Source organism: Lissotriton helveticus, assembly GCF_964261635.1.
Source record: "Lissotriton helveticus chromosome 1_1 unlocalized genomic scaffold, aLisHel1.1 SUPER_1_unloc_47, whole genome shotgun sequence".
NCBI lineage: Eukaryota > Metazoa > Chordata > Amphibia > Caudata > Salamandridae > Lissotriton > Lissotriton helveticus.
In genome coordinates, this window is record NW_027611689.1 from 970,291 (window position 1) to 994,443 (window position 24,153).

Below are 24,153 nucleotides of genomic sequence, written 5' to 3' on the forward strand. Positions count from 1 at the left end.
GTTTGCCAATTGCAGGGCTTTCTCCTTGAGCAGTGTGTGCGCGAAAGCGGGGAGGATCAACTCCTCCCCCCTTGGAGCATCCAACACAAACAGAGGCGGCCAATCGGCCTCCGCTAGCAAAATGTCATAAGAATCAGACATATTTTCCCAGAACACCGCATTAATTTCACGTTCTATGTCACCCTCGACTAAAAGTTTTACTTTAAAAAGCCTATCTGGGGGAGCAGCCTTAGCGTCAGCAGTCTCGACTACCACAAAAGTGTCAGTCGCTTTCGCCTTCAGTAGCGGTCTCAGCGCTTTGTGCATTATGGTAATTTCTGCCACGCTGTCCAGCAGCGTCAGCGCCCATGTCTGATTCCGTAGCTGCGTCCACACTATCTTCGGCATATCTCACCCCCACCGCTGCCACTTTTTTCTTCTGAAATTGGGGTCTCGGACGCGGTGTGTCCTCCTGTTTCCCTTGAGTATCCCCCTTCCGAGGTGGCTCTCTCTGCTGTTGCCCACGACCTCTGCCGCCGCCTCCTCCACCACCGGCGGAACCCACCGAGGTGTCCTGTAAAGAACGAGGAGAACGTTGATCAGAAACCTGAAATCTATCAGGTGTCTTAATAGTCGCACGGTCGCGCAAGTCATAAGGACGTTCAGCCGGGGCAGGCGCAGGGGAAACAGCACGCGACTCCTGTTGCTGTGGCTGTTTATTTTGCTTTTTAATCTTATTCCAATTCTGTTTCGGAACTTTAGGTGCGTCAACTTAATCAGAAGACTGTTGCTGAGTTTTCTCCTTCTTTTTAGCGAAAGCTTTTAGACCCAAACTATTGCGGCCCACAGTTTTATAAGCTGCCACAATAATTCTTGCGAACTCATGGGGCTTGTCGGGATCAGGGACGTCTTTCAGGGCATTAGTAACCAGGAAACTTACTGCGTCACCCTTGACATTAGCAAGGATGAGTTCGCGTACCATCGGAAAAGACCCTATCGGACGCATGCCTAACTCCACTGCCGCCTCCGGACCGTGTTCATCCTGAACTCGCTTGATAACATCAGGCATGACAGTCATAGACGGAGTGCCGTAGCAACGCATATACACTGCGGCAAAGACAACCCCCCGTGTTGTACATTCAGTCACATCGGGTACTAAATCTTTCTACAAACTCAGCGTCAAAATCCTATGTTTCTCATTTGGATTTGGATTTGGAAACACCGCTTCCAGCTGGTCGAATCTGTTGGCAAGCCAGAACGGGAATTCATCCCGATCAAGGGGACGCTTGCCCATAATCGCATTAACTGTGACGGGACTGAGTTTCAGCCCACCACCACCAGCTGGATGTGGCACGCCTCCAGGCCCTTCGGCCGGTAGATTGCGTGTAACATAATGAACCAGACTCCTGATCACCGCTTGCGCGGCTGCATACAGGGGTCTAAGTTGCACTGCCGTAAGATTCTGCGCATTCGGATGCGAAGTGTGCGCAGCGAATACAGGCCACGTCGCCCCAGCCAGGGACAACGGGCCTAACCTCACGACAGTGACGTCATGGGGTAGGGCGCCGTTAAACCAAACGGTGTGTTGCCAAAGATCTATAGGTATCTCTACCATTGCATATGGCGTGTAGACAAGAGGCACAGCAGCCGGCGTGTACGAGTGAAAAGTACCCGAACCCGCATTGACTGCTGGAAAAGGGACCCAGGAGTAAAACAACTCAAACGGATAAGCAGCGTTAGCCGAAACGACCAAAATCACTGTCTGACCCTCCAGGTCTACTTGAAAGTCACGCAGGTGATGCCGCACCGCAATGCGGATGTGTTGCGGAATCGCGACTGCCGCCATTTTTACAACAGTACAGTAGAAAAGTAAAAGCAACAATGAAAATCAATAACGCACAACTGGGTAGTAATTCAAAAGCAAACCGTTTAAAGTTTCGAGCTCGAAGAGGACCTATCCAAGAATAGGTAGGTTTAAGACTTCACTAAAAGTCTTCCGGAAACACAAGTGAAGGTGTGACAAGTCAAGGCAAGTACTACTCAGGTGTGCCACTTAACGGCCACTCACAAAGTTGGTAGCGCCATGTTGCATGGATTTCTGCTCATATACAGAACGATGCACAGAGCACTAGGTCATTAGTGAATAATGGTGAACCAAGTACTCACCTCTGTACCCAATAAAACCCTACCGGCTAGCATCAGTACCCCATAGGTCTTTTACACTAAAACTAAAAGTACCTATGGTTCGGTAATCCAGAACATGTGGCTCTTAGCTCTCGTGGGATCAGTGGGACGTGTACACACCCTTTTGTTACACTCACAATGACTTGTCACGAAATGAAATAAAGACACACAGTAGGTTTAAAATATTTAATTCTAGCGTGTTCTCATATGTACGATCTTAGACAAGATTAGCAGACACATTACTAGAAGTATTGTAATAAGCAGGGTTACAATTCCATACAATAAAAAAGGAGGAACCATATTATAATAGTTTGTACAAAAACAGGTTAAAATATAGTGCCTAGTTTTCACCACCTCCGTTAGACTAAAGTAATTATTAGAAATGAAGGTCTCATGAGTTTCCGGGAGAACCCCATAGTTACCTCACTGCTCGGTATGAGTAAATCAAATCAGTAGTGCTCTGCTCTTCGATTCTCGTTCAAGTGCCAGCAAACCACGCTGTGTGTTAATATAAACGTATCAGTTTCTCACGTTTACCCTTGCTCTGCAGCTGCGACCTTATTGTGTCTAATGAGAGCTCCACTTGCTCGACGAAAACAGGCCCACGCTATAATGTCCTTGACATTCCGTACTAACTGTGCAGCCTAGAGATATCATGTGTGGCAGTAAGATTCTTTCAACAAGAGCACGTTCATACAGCGAGACACTCAGATTTGCTAACCTTGCAAAAACATATTATCACAGTGCCGTGCGCAGAATGGTAAGCAAGAGAAAAAATGGCGTCCAGCTCAGAACGGCCATGCTAAATAACAGACATTTATAAGGTGGCCCGAACCCACACAACACAACCAGAAAAAAGCATCTATCATTCGACTAATCCTGAAGCAATTGGGACAATTAGCAGAACTGCATCTGGTTACTTCATACATTTCTATGACTTTTCTGAGGATCAAAGTGAATCGCTAGAAAAGAATGGAAAAAAGACTTGTTCTTCAAAGATAAAGGCCTTGCTTCAACAACTTGTAGAAGAGTACCTGATTTCACCATGGACAGAGTTATGGATTGTGCTGGGAGTAGTTTTCCTTTTGCTTTGGTTCATCTCAGTTTTGTGCTTAAGCAATTTGATCGATGAAAAATACATTAAAATGGACACAGCAAGTCAGAACATCAACGTGACTCTGAAACCACACAAGTCTTCCCACATCCCCAAAAGAGAACTCACAGCAACACCTATAGCAGGAGGAATAGCATGGGATAAGACTGATTTTGACATTTATGGGCCAGTTGAGTTGCTGCGATATCCACATCAGCTAAAGGTTTCACTAAGTGACTTTGCAACAACAAATTCATATTTTGATGATTGGGACTTCGAGACTGTAACTAACATGATGTCAGATTTAGAAATGTCTGCAAGGTTTTCTAATCATGATTATTTACAGGGTTCTTCAAATTATGAGGAAATGTACTGCTTTAACCATTATGCTCATCACTATTTGCATAGACCTGCTAATGCTAGAAATGTTTTAAAATACCATCAATGGGAACACTGTCCTACACCACCAAAGGGTAGTTCAAAAACATTCATACTTCTCAGGTCATAATGTTACCAATGCAGAAACATTCTATTTTAAAATGATGAACAAAACTGGTACAAAGCATTTATTGATTTATTGAAAAATTGTCATCACTAGGTTTTGATTTCTGGAAAGAAAATATTGAGACAAAAAGTATTTGGGGTACAAAAGATTGGCAAATACAAGGTTCAGAAACATTGATGAGAGCCTGCATAATCCCAGTACAAATAATTTTCCTGAATGAAACAATTCACCAAACAACGTGTTTTGGCCTAGCACAAATGAAAGACATGGAAAAACCGTCTATTCCAAAGCCATTTTCTATCAATAACGAATCAGCAGATGAGGAGATAGACGTTGAATATATTTTAAATCAAAGTAGATCAGATCCAAATTGGAATGAATGGTTAATCTGGCCACTAGACACTAATATCTGTCATGATAGATTTCTGAACAACACGGAAGGATTCAAACAGATTAGGCCAGACCTAAGGTATTCCCAGAGACAACACCCGGGAATAATAACCACTTACAGTGTAGGGAAACTGTGCCTTGAATGGCTAGGGAAATCTACACTGCCTGAAATTAAACAACACTTAACATTGCAAAATGAAGGTGCTGATTTACGAGATTTCTTATTGGGACCTCGTAAACGGCGTCGGAAGAGATTCATAGCGACCTCGATTTATGCGGCTTGGAATGAAGCTTGGAAAGTCGAGCAAATTGAAACTGCAGAAAAAATACGAGAAATTGATCGTATAAGGCGTGGCCACGGCGGCGACCGAGATGGCTGCTTCGCTGTGAAGCTCCTTCATGCGGGCTGCTGAAGACGGCTGAAACATGATGTAAAGACCACTCCTCGGCCCCACATCAGCATTCCATCCGACAAGTGAGCTGCCTTGCCCAACTGGGCAGCTTTTGAACGCTGGGAACAGACCAGTTTGGACGCTTCGGCGGACGGGACCCGACCCGGTCGTACCCCGGCGCCATCTTCCCTCTCTGCGCCTGACTCCGGGTGAGTGCCGCTCTGGGCTGCGCCACGGCCCTACTGGCCCTTGTTGCTTGGACAGCGGGCGCTCTCATGCGCTGTGGGGGCTCCGTGGGCTTCCGGGTGGGGGCTTGCGGCTCTGGGGAGTGGTCGGGGCTGTTGGGCCTGGGCGCGCTCTGGAGCCGGGGCCTCGATTTGGGAGGCCGCTGCGGGGCTCGCGCGGTGTGCGGGGTTGCGCGTTGGCCGGCGGCGGAAGGCAGTGGGTGTCGGTGGTGGTGGCTCCGGGGGGGTTAACACGCGGTAGTTGGCGGCCCGCCTTGGTGTCGCGCGGATGAACTGAGTCTTCCCCCCCATTAGCGATTGCAGTGTGATCGCCTGTTCGGACTGTACTGAGGCCTACCTGGCTGGTTGTTGTAGAGGCGAATGCCTGGCCTGGGCCTTGTTTCTTGGATTGCTGCACCATCGCCTGCCCTGCAGAAGCCGCCAAGGACGCTCGGAAGATCCCGGTGCTTCATATCACCCGTTAGGCCCGGACCCTGGGCAGGATTGTTTCGGGTGTCGAGCAAACACAAAAATCTTTAACTCCACTGCCTTCCCTCGTAATAGCGCCTTTCTTGGTTACTGCAATGGGAAAGCGTGACTCCAACCAGAGGAAGCTCAGCTTCGATAAATCCTCCATGTTGGCAACGGACCCTCCCTCTAGCTCAACGGCGGGGGCGGCCACCACCCCGGAGACTGGAGATGCCGTTGCTATGGTTGCCACCATGATGGGGGAAATGCGCACGGGTTTTAAGGCACTCGATACCCGCTTCGACACGCTCGAGCAAAAACTGGCCGATATGGGCGCAAAGGTGCAAGCTCACGACAGACGTCTGGACGTGGTGGAATCCTGGGTTTCGGACGCTGAGGACAACGCAGCGAAGACACTTAAAAGGTTAGAACGTGTGGAGAAAATTCTAAAAGACGTGCCGATTAAAAATGAGGATTTAGAAGCGCGTAGCCGGCGCAACAACCTACGCATTATTGGCGTTGCGGAATCAACTACCACAGGGCGTTTTGACATTTTTGTGGAACAATTGCTCATTGAAGTATTTGGCAGGGAAACGTTCACTGATGGCTTTGTGGTAAAGCGGGCGCACAGATCGCTGGTGCCTAGGCCGCGCCCGGGACAGGCCCCGCGCCCCATAATCGCCAGGATCATGAACTTCCGGGACCGTGATGCCACACTCAGAGCTGCACGTGAAGCTGGAGAGGTGAAGTGGCAGGGCGGCACGCTGTCCTTTTTTCCGGACTTTACGATGATGGTTCAGTACGCTAGACGCAAGTACAACGGAGTCAAAGCCACGCTACGGAACTTTGGACTGAAATATGGCATGCTGTATCCGGCTAGACTAAAGGTGGACATTAATGGCAGGTACCGCATCTTTGAGTCCCCCACGGAGGCTCAAGAGTTTTGTCAAGGCTACAGGAAGCAAGACTCGCCCTCGGCTAATAATAAATCGCCACACTCTTCGCCTCGTGCGGACACGCAGAACAGTATTGATCTCTTTACAGAAACCAGACAGGGCTGACCACCCTCCCACTGTTGATGCCTGGTCAAGACTATCTCTGTTCCCAATCTGATGTTGTTTATCATTAGATGGTTGTAGGGCCGTAGACACCTGGGCCGCCTAGGTGGATGCCCGCATGGGGTGGCGTTGCTCGCCCCTATGGCTCAAGCCTACTTGTTTTTCTTTCTAGGGGTCTTCTATTGTTTGAAATGTACATGCTGCATGGAAATGTTATTGTTCTGGAAGATCCGCTGGTTGCGAACGTACATATTTGGGGATTAATCAATCAATCAATCAAAGACATTTATATCGCGCACTACTCACCCGGAGGGTCTCAAGGCGCTTGGGGAGGGGGGGTCCGCTACTGCTCGAACAGCCAGGTCTTGAGCTGCTTCCTGAAGGCGAGGTGGTCTTGGGTCAGGCGGAGGGTGGTCGGGAGGGAGTTCCAGGTCTTGGCGGCCAGGTAGGAGAAGGACCTTCCTCCTGTTGTGGCTCTTCGGATGCGGGGGACGGCGGCGAGGGCGTGGCTGGTCGATCGGAGCTGGCGTGTGGGAGTGTAGAAGTTGATGCGGCTGTTGAGGTATTTCGGGCCTTGGTTGTGTAGGGCTTTGTGTGCGTGGGTGAGGAGACGGAAGGTGATTCTCTTGTTGACCGGGAGCCAGTGCAGATCTCTCAGGTGTCCGGAGATGTGGCTGCGTCGGGGGATGTCGAGGATGAGTCTCGCTGAGGCGTTCTGGATTCGCTGGAGTCTCTTCTGGAGCTTGGCGGTGGTTCCGGCGTAGAGGGCGTTGCCGTAGTCCAGCCGGCTGGTGACGAGGGCCTGGGTGACCGTCTTCCTGGTCTCGGTGGGGATCCACCGGAAAATCTTACGTAGCATGCGCAGGATATTGAAGCAGGACGAGGAGACGGCGTTGACTTGTCTGGTCATGGAGAGGGAGGAGTCCAGGATGAAGCCCAGGTTGCGTGCGTGGTCTGTTGGTTTGGGTGCGGTGCCCAGGGCGGGGGGCCACCAGGAGTCGTCCCAGGCGGAGGGCGAGGAGCCCAGGATGAGAACTTCCGTCTTGTCTGAGTTCAGTTTCAGGCGGCTGGTCATCATCCACTCGGCTACGTCTTGCATCCATTCGTGAAGGTTGGATCTGGCAGCGGTGGGGTCGTTGGTGAGGGAGAGGATCAGCTGTGTGTCGTCGGCGTGGAAGATGATGTTGAGGTTGTGTTGGCGTGCGATGGCCGCAAGGGGGCTCATGTAGACATCTAAGAGGGTGGGGCTGAGCGAGGAGCCCTGCGGAACGCCGCAGATGACTTCGGTGGCCACTGACCTGAACGGGGGTAGACGGACTCTCTGTGTCCTTCCAGCGAGGAAGGAGATGATCCACTCCAGTGCCTTCTCCTGGATTCCGACGTTGCTGAAGTGCTGCACTAGGGTGCGGTGGCAGACAGTGTCGAATGCTGCGGAGAGGTCTAGGAGGATGAGGGCCGCTGTTTCTCCGTTGTCGAGCAGGGCTCGGATGTCATCGGTGGCAGCGATGAGGGCGGTCTCGGTGCTGTGGTTGGCCCTGAAGCCCGACTGTGAAGGGTCGAGGGATCCATTCGTCTCGAGGAAGGCGGCCAGCTGTTTGTTGACGGTCTTCTCGATGACTTTGGCTGGAAACGGGAGGAGCGAGATGGGGCGGTAGTTTTTGAGTTCGGTTGGGTCCGCTGTTGGTTTCTTTAGTAGAGCGCTGAGTTCGGCGTGCTTCCAGGTCTCAGGGAAGGTGGCGGTGTCGAAGGAGGTGTTGATGATGTCCCGCAGATGGGGTGCGATGACAGCGTCGGCCTTGTTGAAGACGTGGTGAGGGCAGGGGTCGGTTGGAGATCCGGAGTGGATGGAGTTCATGGTGCGGATGGTGTCTTCGGTGCTGATCGGGGTCCAGGCACTGAGGGTGGTGGTGGGGGGCATTGGTGCGGTCGTGGGGAGCGTTGTTTGTGTGCCGAAGCTGTTGTGTATGTCAGCGATCTTGTTGTGGAAGTAGGAGGCGAGGGAGTTGCAGAGGTCTTGCGATGGTGTGATGTTGTTGTTTGCGGCGTTGGGGTTGGAGAGCTCTTTCACGATGTTGAAGAGTTCCTTGCTGTTGTGTGCGTTGTTGTCCAGCCGCTCCTTGAATGCTGTTTTCTTGGTGGCGTGGATCAGTTGGTGGTGCTTTCGGGTGGCGAGCTTGAGGGTGGTCATGTTGTCTGGTGTTGGGTCTCTTCTCCAGGCTCTCTCGAGGGCTCGGCAGTTCTTCTTGGAGCTCTTGAGTTCGTCGGTGAACCATGGGGCCTTCTTGCTGCCGGGTCTGCTGGGCGGAGTCCTCAGTGGGGCGAGGTCTCTGCGCAGTTGCTGATCTACTTCGTGAGGTTGTCGGCGGCCTGGCTGGGGTTCGCTGAGCTGGCGGGAGGGTGCTGGCTCAGGGATGCGGCGAGTTGGTCGGCCGTGATCTTGTTCCAGCTTCTTCGTGCAGCCTGTTGCTGGTGGTGGTGGATCGTGGTCCTTCTGAAGCTGAAGTGGACGCAGCTGTGGTCCGTCCAGTGGAGTCCGGTGGCGTGGCTGAAGGCGATGTCCTTGCTGGATGAGAAGACGGCGTCGAGTGTGTGTCCGGCGTAGTGGGTGGGGGTGGTCACCAGCTGCTTGAGTCCGAGGTTGTCGAGGTTGTCGAGCAGGGTGGTGGTGTTGCGGTCGTTGTTGTTCTCCAGGGATTGCCTCTCCGGGGGTGCAGGGAGGCTGGGTGGTGGGTGGGGGGTAGGAGGGTTTCTTTGCTTTTCACTATATTTTCTTTGTGCGGGTGTTTGTGAGTTGGTTGGGAGCGGGAGACCGGGACTGTTGCTATTTGTGTCAGATGGTGGTTTTGCAGGATGGCCAGGGTAGGTAGGCAGTCTTGCCCGTCCAGACTTACACTGATGTCCTGGAACGTTCGGGGCTTGAACAACACGTGGAAATGGAAACAGGTACTGAATTATGCTGCGAGGCACGGGGTAGATATTCTCTTTCTGCAAGAGACACATTTGGCTCCGTCGACGGAGACCACTGTGGCGAGGAGTTGGGGTTCTCACAGACTTTTCTCTAACTTTAGTAGCTATGCCAGAGGCGTGGCAATATTCGTACACAAGCGTGTTCCGTTTGTGCTCACAGGCAGTGTCACAGACAGGGACGGTAGATATGTGTTGGTTACTGGAGTGTTGCTGGGACACAAGATAGCCATGGTAGGGGTTTATGGGCCTAATGTAGATACTCCTGCCTTTTTTCAAGAGCTCCAATTCTAGTCTAGTCTAGTCTGGATATTTATATTGCGCAGACATATCACATCCCGGGGGGGAGTCTCATGGCGCATGCGGACAATCCCAAAAGAAGAAAGTGAATGATGTGTGTGTGTGTAGTATACTTGTAAAGCGCACAGCTGCCCCAGCAACGGGGCGTCCCGGCGCTGTATAACTCTGGGGAACCCGTCCTGGCTTTCCCTGTGGGATGGTCCCTTGCTGGGAGTCCCCAAGGTGGAGCCAGGCATCCCCGGAATTGGTGGGGCCGTTGTGGAGATTAGGCAAGCTAATGCCCAGAGTTGCCGAGTGCGACCCCTGATTAGAGTAAGCACCGAAGCGAGAATTATCGAGTCCGCTGACCAAGGTCCACGACCCTGCCGCGTCGGGAATTGAACCCTGGTCCCAGGATGACTTCTGCTCTCGGGCCTGCCGCCTCTAACCAGTGAGCCACACTACTCCACACTGATCCTGGAAATAGAGGCCTATTTAAAAAGCCATGTTTTCAGCAACTTTCGAAAACTCATGAGTTCGATGGTTGTACGTATGTTTAAAGGGAGTTTGTTCCATAGAGATGGTGCCGTGTGGGAAAAAGCACGCCCGCCATTTCTGGCGGTTCGGACTCTAAGTGGCGTAAGCTGAAACTTAGAGCTTGATCTCAATTGTCGACCAGGCTGGTACCATGTCAATTTTTGGTTCCAGTATTTTGGTCCAATGCCGTACATATGTTTATGGACCAAACACATGGTTTTAAAGATGGCTCTTTTTTTAACAGAGAGCCAGTGTAGGCTTTTTAGGCATGGCAGGGAAGGGGATCGTCTTGATAGGCCCAGAATCAGACGAGCAGCAGTGTTCTGCACAACTTGTAGTTTCCTGATATGGCACTCATTTATGGCAAGCAGAAGAGAGTTGCCATAATCTAGCCTATTTATTATAAGGCCCTGAACTAGGATTCTGCGTGCTTCCGTAGGTATCCATTTGAAAACCTTACGCAAACTTCGCATGATTCCAAAGCAGGTGCCCACGGTGTGATTTACATGGTCCTTCATGGATAATTTATTATCCATGTGGATTCCAAGATTACGAACTGATTCCTTTGGGACAGGGCATTCCCCCATTTCCAAGGGCCACCAATCATGGGTCCAATGTGCACTGGCTTGGCCGAATGTCATTATTTCGGATTTAGCTCCATTCAGTTGGAGATGATTTAAACTCATCCAATTTTTTACCTCCATCAGGCAATTTTTAAAACGCTTTTTGGTTTCATTTATATCGGGACCAAGGGTAACTAGTATTTGCGTGTCATCCGCATATGATAACACGTCAAATCCGTACGCCCTGATAAGTTTGGCTAAAGGGGCCATATAAACGTTAAAGAGCGAAGGGCTTAGGATGGAGCCCTGAGGCACACCTCTTGTAACTGGCCGAGTACTAGCTAAGGTTTCATCTGTTTGCAGTGTCGTTGTTCGATTGGACAAATAGCTGATAAACCATCTTAAAACCTGCCCTTTGACACCACACTCCCACAGTCTTCTGATCAAGATCTGATGGGAGATGGTGTCAAAGGCAGCCGACAGATCTAAAAGTACCAGAATGCACGATTGACGTTTGTCAAGGGTAAGTCTGATATTGTCTGTGACCTCAAGCAAGGCTGTCTCCGTGCTGTGGGCAGCACGGAAACCTGACTGTGAGGAGTCGAGTAGATTGTTCCTCTCGAGATAGCCTATCAGCTGTTCATTTACAAATGCCTCTAGTACTTTCCCTGAAAAGGGTAGCAAGGAAATGGGGCGGTAGTTTGAAAATGTATTTACATCAGCACCAGGCTTTTTTAATAAAGGTTTTACTCTTGCCGCCTTGCAGATTTTAGGGAATTCGGCTTCTGTCAGCACTGGAGCAAGAGTGGAAAATAGTTTAGAGGTTAACTGATCACAGGGGGAGCCTGATTTGATTTTTCGACCTAAATGCATGGTTTTTTCGTTGTCCAACAGGTAAAAAGTAGACCAGTTCGAGGAAGAAACATTTATATGTGTGTCTTCATTCATGTGTAACTCCTGTTCCAAGTGTTGGAGAGATATATTCTCTGCTTTAAAAGGTTGACATATTTTTGTAATTTTTTCATCTAAAAACGTAGAAAGGTCTTCCGTCCATTCGTTTGTTTTTGGAATTTCTTGCGGACTTTTAAAGGAAGTAAGTTCTTTTAGGATGTGATGGAGCTCTTTGGACGAATTCTCAGCTTTATTTATTCGTTCAGCTATATCAGTTCTTTTTGCTGTTTTTATTTCCCTCATATATTTGGTGTGTAGGGTTTGATAGGTAGTACGATTGTTGAGGTCTTTATTTTTACGCCAAATTTTTTCGGCATTTCTTGTTTGAGTTTTAAGATGTTTTAATTGGTCTGTGAACCAAGGTGAGATTTTTTCCCTACAATACACCTTTCGAAAAGGGGCTATTTTGTCCAGTGTCTTATGGACAGCGGACTCCAGATGTATAGCTCCAAGATTTACATTTTCCTTAAGATTTATCTGATCTGTCGTGAAATTCTCAGAGAATGAATCTAAAGTAATTTTTTTCATGTTTCTACATGTTTTTTGTTTTTTATTCTTTATTATAGTGGATCTGTGGCAGCTTATAGAGAATTTCACAAGATAATGGTCAGTCCATAGTAATGGAATTGGAACCGTTAACATGACATTCGATGAGTTTGTAAATAAAAGATCAAGCGTGTGACCAGCTTGATGAGTAGGGCCGGTAATCTTTTGTATCAAATTCAGAGTATTCATTGCAGAGATTAATTTTCCAGTGTCGATGTGGGACTGATCGTCCACGTGATAATTAAAATCGCCTAATAGTAAAAAGTAATCTGCTGTCAGTACGTATGGAGCTATGGTTTCTAGTAGAGTATTAGCAAAATCTCCTTTATTTCCTGGTGGGCGATATAATAATGCCCCTTTCCATATCTCTTTTTTTTCTAGCTCATTCACTTTAAAAATTAAAAATTCCGAATCATTTACCACAAGACTGTCTATGATCACAACATTTATATCCTCCTTAGCTGCTATGAGTACTCCACCACCTTTTCCCCCTATTCTATCGTGTCTTATTATAGAATATTGTGGAGGAAAGGCTATATGGAGATCAGGGGTGGCGTGTTCATGCAGCCATGTTTCCGTTATGAAACATAAATCTGGTTCTTCAAAATTAAGGAGACTCCATATCTCCAGAGCATGTCTTGGGATAGATCTAGCATTGAAATATATGGCAGTATATTTTACCTGTGGAGAGCTAGTAAAATTGGTTTGGGCATCTACCAGTTTAATACAATCACTGGGGGCCTTCCGAAGATCGGTTTTTAATTTGTCTGATAATTCAAATAAAGAGCCATTACAAGCCAATAAATCATGCCGCCCATACCTGATATGAGTTGAGGTGGTTGTAGCCATTTTCGAACAATAAAAATCAATCTGAAATCCGATATAAACAGGGGATAATGACAGGGCAGCTGGCAGCGTTCTGGCGCGGACGGGCGCAGACGGGCTTGCCTTCGGCGCGTCGCCGGCGCGCCGCTGCGCGCGTCCGCTCCTCCCTCGCTGTTAAATAGGGAGAAAGCCAGATACACTAGTATGCTAACTTTCCTTCCGTCAGAGTAAACGGAAGTGAATATACTGCCAAGTGACCCTCCGCAACAAACGGCATATGCCGCGGCGGACCGGGGTCAGGCAGGGTTACCAAATGAGCACTATTAAAATCAGTGACAATTGTAACACGATACTAATTTAAAATTAAGTTTCTCACACTGTCAGAGTTACGACGAAAAACAAACAAAGATCAGGTGATAATTTTAAAAATAATTGTGGCAACTTAGTAATCAAGTAAACATCTAAAAATGACCATCAGCAGTTTTTATTTCATTCTTCAAAGTGTCGGCTTTTCCAAAAGCGACTCACCCTCTTAATCAGGGTGCCGCTGCCAATTAACGCTGCTAAATTCAGACATAGACACGCTGCTGATGGGGGAGATTTTAATGTGGTCCTTAACCCAGACAGGGACAGTACATCCACCTCTCCGGACACCAAGCCCCGCTCCCGACAGGTACTGGCTGAGATATGCACACACTTCTCCCTGATTGATATTGAAGCTAGATTGCACCCTGGAGCGCCTGAGTTTATACACCACTCTGGGTTTCACGGCACCAGTACTAGAATAGATTATTGGCTTCTTTCACCTGGGATAGCCGGGTGGGTAGATTCCCTTTCTACTCTGCCGAGGACCCTTTCGGACCACTGCCCCATAGTGCTAACTGTACTGATTCCCAGACCGGGTGGTTATGAGAGGCAATGGCGATTCCCAGGCAGGGCATTACTTGATCCGGTTTTCAAAGAGGACATCCGTGGTGCGATTGAGGAGTATTTTGAGTTAAACACAGGGTCTGTTAAAACGTGGGCCACGCTATGGGAGGGATTTAAAGCCACTATACGAGGGGTGTGTATAGATAAGCGTGCTGGCGCCTTGAAAGAGATCCGCGCCACCCTGTCCCGGGTTGAGGGTGAAATAGCCAAGATTGAAAGGGAAGAACCAGGAGGCCTGTCTAAACAGAAAGAGTCCAAGAGACTGGAGTTACTATTGGAATTTAGGGAAGCTGCAGACAGGGAGTTAAAATTCATGGGCAAATATCACGCAGCTAGGCAATATGGAGAAGGCGACAGGCCGGGGAAACTTCTGGCACAAATGCTCCGCCCCCCCCGACAAGCAGCCTACATTACAGACATAGTAGATGCACAGAGCTCCAGACACCACTCCACTCCTGATGTATGCAACACATTTTTGTCCTATTACCAGAACCTTTACACATCGAAGCTCACAGGCGAACACCGTAACCCTGGTACATACTTGAACGAGATTGCCATGGTGTATCTCGAAAAATACATGCAGGAATTTCTCGCATCCCAAATCACCACAGACTCAATAGTGGAGGCCATAGACTCATTGAAGGGCTCTGCGGCGCCTGGTCTCGATGGCTTTTCTGCAGACTTTTACAAGGAATATAAAGAGGAGCTAGTGCCGAAATTGGTCGAGGTCTATGCGGAGGCTCTGGAAACTGGCACCTTGCCCCCCACGCTTAGGGAGGCGGTTATCGTGCTGCTCCCCAAAGAGGGACGTGATCCCACTTCATACAGCTCCTACAGGCCCCTGTCCCTACTCAACCTAGACTATAAAATACTGGCCAAGGTACTGGCAATACGCTTATCACTCCTGATGGAATTCATCATCTCCCCGGCACAGTCTGGATTTGTCCCACACAGGTCCACATCTCTTAACTTGAGGACCTTGTTCTCCGTGATCCACAGGATGGACCCCGCTCTCCCTGCCGCCGCTGTGTTTCTCGACGCAGAAAAGGCGTTTGACACATTGGAATGGCCTTTTTTTGTCGATCATGAGACGTATGGGGATGCCGGCGATGTTTGTGGCCACAGTTGAGTTACTCTACACGGCGCCCATGGCACGCATACGCCTGAACGGCACTATCACAGATGGCTTTTCTCTCACTAGAGGCACGCGACAAGGGTGCCCGTTATCACCGTTGCTGTTCATACTGGCGATGGACCCTCTGGTGCGGCATTTTCAGGAGAAGCACCTACACCGAGGTCTTCAGTTTCGTACGGGTCCTCTCCTGGTTTCCCTATATGCTGATGACACGGTCCTGTATGTCCGTATGCCACGATTGAATCTGGAGCCGCTTCTATCAGAGATTGCTCGGTTTGGGGAGTTCTCGGGACTCCGAATAAACTGGCACAAATCTGTCATCTTTCCGCTCACACCTGCCACCACCGAGTGGACTGGCTCCTTCCCATTGGAATGGAGCACTGATTCGGTCAAATACCTGGGGATTCATGTACACCTCGACACTGTCTCCATGGTCCGCCTCAATTATGGCCGCGCTCTTGACTTCCTGGAGGATAACTTGGAGAGATGGGCTCGACTCCCGCTATCTATGGCCGGTCGAATTGCCATTATGAAAATGATTGTCCTTCCCCGCTTCCTGTATTTATTCAATAACATACCAATTCCCCTTACTAAGATTTTTGTTACACAACTGCGTACGCTACTGCTAAAACTGGTTTGGGGGGGTAAGACTCCGCGTGTGTCGTGGCATGCCCTGACTCTGCCCTATGAACGCAGTGGATTTGGGGTGCCTGATTTTTATTTGTACTATCTAGTAGCACAGGCATCATACGCCTATTAGTGGTTCCACCCTGATGCCAGAATCATCCATCTGAAACCAGAGGCAGATCTGGTGCTGCCGGTGCCCCTTAGGTCCCTTCTCCCCAAGGGCTTCCCCGAGACCCGCAGGACATACAAACGGTATCCACCACCTGCTGGGCATGGGACAAACTTCGCAGGCTCTTACACCTAGATATGCTCTACTCTTCCGCTCTTCCACTGCCCAACTCTCATTGGCTGCCTATCACGGATGAGAAAGTGGTGCAGCGCACTCCCTCGAAATTCCAATTAACTACTATAGGAGATCTATTCCCGGAGGGGCATGCTTTCACTGTCACGGAAGATCAGCGCTTTACTGAACGCACATTCATGGACTCATTCACATTGACCAGACTCAGGTCCATGCTCCGAGCAGAATTCACCACATTCCCGCTTCCCCCGGACGAGGCCCCGATGGTCACATACGTGCTAAAAAGTGAGACGGGATCGCATGTAGTCTCCAAATTGTATAGGCATTGTCTGGCCGCTCTTCCGGCTCAGGACGCCGCGGTGCGTTCTGCCTGGGAGCAAGATCTAGGTGAACAAATATTGGATGACCAGTGGGCAGCGTGCTGCGTAGTAACTAGAGAGGTGTCCATGAACAGTAGATACAGACTATTACATTTTAAATTCCTGAGGCGTACATATTTCCCTCCTGCGCTAGCACACAAGATCGACAAGAACAGGCCTCACTGTTGCCCCAAATGCCGAGCGCCGCATGCGGACTTTGCGCATCTCGCATGGACGTGTCCTCGTCTGTACGACTATTGGCTTAAGGTGCACCGCATGTTGGGTGACATGTTGCAAATGGATCTGATTCCCACTCCTGAGGTGGCCTTACTAGGTTATGTAGTTAACTTTCCCCGGCCCACACGCAAGTTGGCGGCCATGGGCTTGCTACTGGCGGAGAGAGAGGTCGCTTTGCTGTGGGGTGCCAGGCGAGCCCCGAGTGCGAAGGCCTGGCTCCGCAGCATGGCGAACTGCAATGTGAACAGTGTGGAGTACTCTGATATGCTTCCTGCGGCATCTCGGCCGATTGACTTCAGGGGCCCATTTCGTACATACATTGAAAAACTCACGCAGGAACAGCAGACGAGGGTGATTAACTCGATGGTGCAGGAGGGAGTGGGTTAGAATGTTCGGCTGTCACTATGGCCCTGTGTGGGCGCCCGGATGGGCCGGGTGATTGTGGTTCCTCGCGCCAGGATATGTGAGCTGCCTACACTGGGATGGCTGGTTACCCGTGACATTGTTGTTCTGAGTCTATTTAATGGGTACCTGACAGGCCTTGCCTCCCCGGTCCCGCTGGCCCTGCTTCCGCGCTGATCATTGGACTGCCCCACCTTTGGCGATAACTGCACTGTGAAAATGCTTTTGATGTGCCGGTGTACCTGCTCTTGTGTACTCTCAAATGACCCGCAAGTTTACTCTTAGGGTTTACTTTCTTTGGTTTTTGTTGTTTATGTTTTTATTTTTATTTTCCGATCCTTTTTGTTCAGAAACTGCATATCTGATGTTTGGATACTTAACAATGACGATTTTCTAGATTTGGTTTTGGGGAGAAAATGAGAAAATGTAAATGATGCTGCATTATGTTACATACCACTCTATACGACTGTATGTTTGGACAACGCTTTTGACTCAGTATTCTACTGTATGTACAATGATACGATTGTCATTGAGTGGCCAGCTTATTTGTGAATAAAGACATTTAAAAAAAAAAGAAATTGATCGTATAAATTTGGAAAAAACACTTTCTGTGGTTGACAATGGGTTAATGACTCTGTCTTCCAGAATTTACTCTTTGGACAGCATTGTGTCATCTGCCATAGACATCATTGAGACAGACTTGCTGATATTACAACAAGGGCAGTCGCAGTTACGTTCTATTTCTGAACTCGGCTGGACGTTGCAAAACCTACGTTTAGGCTATGTGCCGTGGTGTCTGAATAATTCCACGTCAATATTTTCTGTTTTTAATTTGACAGATAAACAGATATCTCTGGCACAAAAAGGGGCAGATTACACAGTTCTAGGCATTGAGAAAATAGAGAGATTACCATTGACGGTTTCTGAGAAACCTATAAATGAATGAATAATTCATGGTAGTATTTCTAGCCCAGTGACTAAATTTCAGTTTCAATATTGCTTAAAACACATTCCAGTAGGTCAATATGAAAAATTAGGTAATAGATACTTGAAGCACACTTGGAGTCTACCATACACTTACAAATGTCAAAATTGGGGTGGCAAAGAGGTATTCCTTAGTGGAAAAAATTGTAAACATGCACTGAGTGGTACCTTACTATGTCAAGAAATTAACTTGCAGGGGGCATGTGATGGGTTAGCAAACAAGATGTCCTGTGAATTACAAGGAACTCCAGTTGCAAAAATAGATTCTTTTTTCTACCAAATTGCGAACGGTAGCTATATTATTGTGAATGATCACAGCTGCGTTGGCATGATGCCAGGGAAAAGTTATCTTGTAACAGTGTTGACCAAGGTTACATGCTGTATGCAGGCTTTGTATCCACCTATGGTACAAGACATGGGAGTTAACCTATGGCCTAAAGAAAAAATCACTTCTCTTCGATTTGATACTTTGAGCAGAATAAAGAGTGTCCTTCTACAGAAGGCGGTGCAACTGACCTCTTCTAGAGAGACCTTTGATCAACAAGTCGCACAGACCTCTATAGCAATACATGCCCTTTTATCTACCAATTGCCCTGTGCATTTCGTAGAAATGCTTAGGCAAATTTTTAACATGTCTGATACCAGCGGCATTGTACATGTATTTGAGATAGTATTTTCGGGTACTTATAGCTCCTTTTGAAGCGATCCTGAACATCTTCCCTAACTTTGTTGATTCCGTGTTTGGAGGCATTCCTTTAACATTGGGACTGGTTGCTGGAATTCTTTTTTTATTCCTGCTACTCAGATATGGCAAGTCCGACCACAGACGGAATAGAGCTGACTATGGAACAAGCGCTCATTGTTCTGCACTGCAGGAACCGGATATCTCAGGTGCTAGGACTATCTAATTTGAGAGATCTAAATGCAACCTGGTTCTTGTCGTTCAGACCCATTTGGGATGCTTGCATCTTACCTGTTCTTAAATGCCTGCTATGTGGAGAAGAATGCGTGTTAGACGTTTGTCTTACACTTCCAGAAGCTGTACCGATGGATGTAAATACGTTACTTGGGTCAGTAACGGCTCATGCGGCGTGTTGTTCCCAAAGGCTACCGATTCTGAGGACGGCATTCCTGGAGACTACACAGTTTGACATCAACAGTGTGGCACGAGATGGAAACGGCATACAGGTACAACAATCTCAAACTTTGCCCGTTCATGAATATTATGACGGTGACGCGTTCCATGTGTGCACCCTTTCAACCAATACAGCCTTGACTGAACTTTCGCCTGATTGGCTAGACGAATTTTTCAAGACTTATCAGAAATATTGTCCTCTGATGACAACAATGGAGGATTTTAGAAACTGAAAGTACTACAGCGTGCTTCGAATTCGGCCTTCACTTTTTCAAAACAATAAGCTATTTTTTGAAAACTTTCCCGCTACTTTGAAAAGACTATCTTTTTTCCCCATTTCCAAGAACATTTTGTTTAATGGCTCTAGATACTCTGCTCAAAGTAAAACATTCTTATAGAACGAGATTTCTGGGTCTGGAGTCAGTTACATAAAAACATTGGGATTGCCTCCAGATACTAATGTGATCTTGCAAGTTTTATTTGTGATGAAATGCTCTCAAAACATTTTTCTGTATTAAGAGACATTTCATGTGTTATTTTACGCAATAGGGTTTTATAAGTATGCAATGCATAAGTATACTATATTTTGCCTTTTTAATTAAGTCATACAGTTAGGCTCACTTTTCTTTTACATACCATTCCCTGAAATGTACAAATGTATTTTGAGGGTGGAATGTATACACAATGCTTAGCTATGTATAGGTAGGTTAGCTTAGGCTTATCTGATTGAACATCTGTACGTGGAGTGGGTGTTATGTATTTATCTAGGCCCCTTATCTAGATTCAGGGATTCATGCCCAAAGATGGTCTTAAACCACTAATTCCCTTATATGGTCATAAGATTCACTACCATATATAGTCCGAGTCAGCACAGACATAACATGACGTTATCCTCTGACTACATGGCCCCTAGAGAATACAAACCGGCTCTGGGACATGACGAACATACTGTAGCCTCAGGAGAGACTCCTAATCCTCCAGTATTGATTTGTCTCAAACCCCTGGACAGCAGTGCGCACTTCATGCATCTAGTGACGTCCATATGTCCAACCTTGTGCGGCAAACCAGTCACCTAGCTAGTATAAAAGCAGCCAGGTTGGTCCAGTCAAACACGCGGTGGTTTTCTGGAGCTGATCGACTGACCTCGTCCCAAGCCCAGCGGATGCGAGACCTGAAGCCAGCCGACCCTCCTACTTGACGCACTGAGAGAGAAGCTGCCTTTTTCTCCAGCCGAGAAAATCCAGCTCCGGTGTTCCCTGCCTGCCACAACCGGCTGCCGGGATATCGAGTTCAGAGATTCCAGACCTCCCACATTCTGAAACAGGAGCTGATTAGCGACAGAGAATGATTTTTGGTCTTAGAATAACTCAGGTTAGGAACACAGGGTAGGCATAAGGTAGATTACATCAGTTGAGTCAGTTTAGCTATTTTAGCTAGCTTTCTATTGTATAGATTTTAGGATATGTTTTAGATACCTGTTATGGCTAAGAAGCGATAACATGCTTTTGCAGTATTACTTTATAATACTCTTTTTACTGTATGCACTATATTTTATGACAAGTGTTGCTATCATTGCAATTCACTTCTCCTGTGTGAGAAAACAGACTGTTCAATAAATAACACCTTTTATTGAAAACGCCCGTCTCTCTTTCTCTACACTCTCGAGTGAAACTAAGAATGCATGACAGAATGAGTAAAACCATTTCTATTGTTTTTCACGACTCTGGAGATTTACTCCTAACTCATGGAGATACAAAGTTGTCATGTTGAATGGTTGTCAGAAGCTAAATCTCTTCTTGTCTAAGTAGGCACTATAATACCTTATCCTACATTCGAGAAAGTTTCTAGTGACCTCTGAGCTAGCTGGCAAACCCTTAAGTCTAATGTTGTCAGCAGGGGACCTTTGGTAACCTCAGTTACGGGTCTTTTGTTGTTGATGTTATTTCAATGCGCAGATGCCTATGGAGATAATAGGAACTACACTACAGCCTTGTAACGTCATTTGAGACTATATTTGGTGTAGTTTCCGCATTTTTTCACTCGATGTTTTCAAGTGTCTTCGGAGGTTTGCCTCTATTGCTAGCAATTGGCACTGGCATCCTGCTGTTATTCTGTCTGCTGCAGAATGGATGCGCTTCCTGTCCCCGACGAGCACCTTCCATGGTTGCTCCAACTACGTGAGCAAATGATGCACTTTTTTGGTGCTTTGCCTTTGGCGACTTTGACTGTGGCATACTCATTGTCATTTTGCTGCTGTTTCTTCACCTGTATTCCACTGCCACAGTTGTGGCTTCGAATGGGCCCTGGATTTGTGCCTCAGCAATACGGTGTCTCCTGTGCCTGATTTTAATCTGCTGATGAGTCCGTTGGCATCTCATGAGGTTGATTGTTCTGGTATCGGTTTGATGGCCTGCGCTTGCGCACATGGGATCCTTGGCGACTGGAACTTTTGGATTGTGGACAATGACTTTCTGGCCCATAGTTTCATTGAATTGAGCCCGAGTAGTTCCCTGATGTTACGAGGGGCACCGGTGATGGATGAACACATTTGCTCTTTCCCATTGATGAATTGGATGGCTGAGTCATTCATGGGTGAAAACAATGACTTCCTCTTGGAGGCTATTGCAACTTTTAGTGCCTATACTCTGCTAGAAGAGTGAAATTTTTTATTGGAATATATACAGGATATTTTTTTTAGGCATTCGGTTTCCTACCTCTGAAGGCACCCAAATTCTGACTCCAGTTCTCTGAACTTAGACTATCTAATTCCACTAGTTTTCGTCCTTATGATTGAGGATGTCTGATTTTTTTCTAAAAAAATCACTATTCTGCAGATATTTGTAGGATGTTCACGAAATCCTGGAATTTTATCAGTCTCATTCTAACTTGAACTCCATGCTCTAATGTGTGTTTGAATTGTGTACTGTGAGTTCCACTTCCTTCAGGGGGTGTTGTGTGGGTTCGGGCCACCTTATGAATGTCTGTTATGTTAGCATGGCCATTCTGAGCTGAACGCCATCTTTTTACTTTGCTTGCCATTCTGCGCACGGCACTGTGATAATATGTTTTTGCAAGTTAGCAGTTCTGAGTGTCTCGCTGTATGAACAAGCTTTTGTTATTAACTTCTACAGCCACACATGATATCGCCAGTCTGCACAGCTAGTACGGAATGTCAAGGACATTATAACGTGGGCCTGTTTTCGACAAGCAAGTGTATCTTTCATTAGACACAATAATGGTGCAGCTGCAGAAAACGTGAGAAGCCGCTGCGTTTATATTGTAACACATGAAGTTTTGCTTGCACTTGTACGAGTCCCGAAGAGCAGAGAGCTACTGATGTGATTTACTCATACCAAGCAGTGAGGTAAATATGGGGTCCTCCATTGAACTCATGAGACCTTCATTCATAATAATTATGTTAGTGTAGGGAGGTGGTGAAAACTAGGTGTCATGTTTTACCTGTTTTTGTACAAGCTATTATAATATGGTTCCTCCTTTTGTTTCCTACGGAATTGTAACCCTGCTAATTACAATACTTTTAGTAATGTGTCTGCTTGTATTGTCTAAAATACTTCACATGAGAACACGATAGATTAAAACATTTAAACCTAACGTGTCTCTTTATTTTCATTTCGTGACAAGTCATTGTGAGTGTAACCAAAGGGTGTTTCACATCCCACTGATCCCACGAGAACTAAGAGCCACATGTTCTGGATTGTCTAACCATTGGTCCTTTTGTTTTAGTGCAAAGGTCCTCTGGGACACTGATGCTAGCTGGTAGGGTTTTTACTAGGCACAGAGGTGAGTATTTGGCTCACCATTATTTACTAATGTCCTAGTGCTCTGTGCACCTTTCTGTATATGAGCAGAGATCCATGCAACAATGTACAGCACTGTTGCACATACATACCTAATGAAAGCCATAACATTGAAATGTATATAAAGAATATTACTGAAATACACCATGAGGTAGAGCCTATAGAGGATGATTCGTTTTCAGAACGTATGAGTAAAAGAATTACATCTATCAAGAGCTGGTTTCAAGAGATTGGTAGTTCAATTATAGGTAAAATAGTTTTTCCTTTAATAGTTATAGCTATAGTGATACTTTTGTTAAAAATTAGTTGCATGATACACAAGAGAAGAAAATATCAGATAGAGAAAAAGAGAATATATGAACTGAGAAAAGAAAAATAAATAGAATTAGAAGAAATTCGTAGAACTCAATATGAGAAATGCAGAAATGTAGGTGAAACTAAAGTTTAGAAACACTAACATTAAGAAAGTCTGAAATATGTTCTAGAGCATAAAAATTCCAAAATTTGTGATAAAAGCTGTTGGAGTTCGATTGGTTCATCGAGGTAAATATATGCTGCTTAATTGTGCTTCTGCTAGGTAACATAATTAATAGGGTTAATCATTTAGCAAAGGGGGTGGGTAACAGAATGGGTCTCAATTCTTTAATTAATTGATGTCTTGTGTTTGTTTAAATAATAGTTTCCGAAGTGAGGCCTAAAAGATGACTGCTTTAAAAGAGGCCTGACAGAGCCAGAGATGCGAGGCCATGTCCGAAGAAGGGAGCCCATGAACTTGTTTATTTGAGTTTTCTGCAATGTTGCATTTTGAAGAACAGTTCTTTTACAAAATAAAGATGCACGTTAAAGGAGAGGGGCCCCAAGGACAGGATCTCCGGGCGTTTGTGGAGATAGGGAAGTAGAACGTGGTGACTCGGGAAAATTAACTTTTTCGAGGAAGCGGAATGGCTGTCAAAGTAAAAAGACAATAGGGCCTATGGAAGGCCCGGACTTGAACAAAAATTAAAAGTGACCTAGCCTGGTCTGACTTGGAACAGCCAATGAAGGCTCAGGATGGCTCAAGAAAAGATACATGTAGAGAGTTTTAGCTAGGGAAAAAGGTATAAAGCCTTTGGTCATGTTTTGGGGAAAAACTCTTGCTTTCCTGAATGTTGAGAGACGTGCTATACGGACGGACTTTTGGAGCACGTAAGGACAGCTGACTTTAATGATTCTTCCCTTTGCAGGCATAGAGACAGGGAAATAGATTTAAGGATGAAAAACTATTATT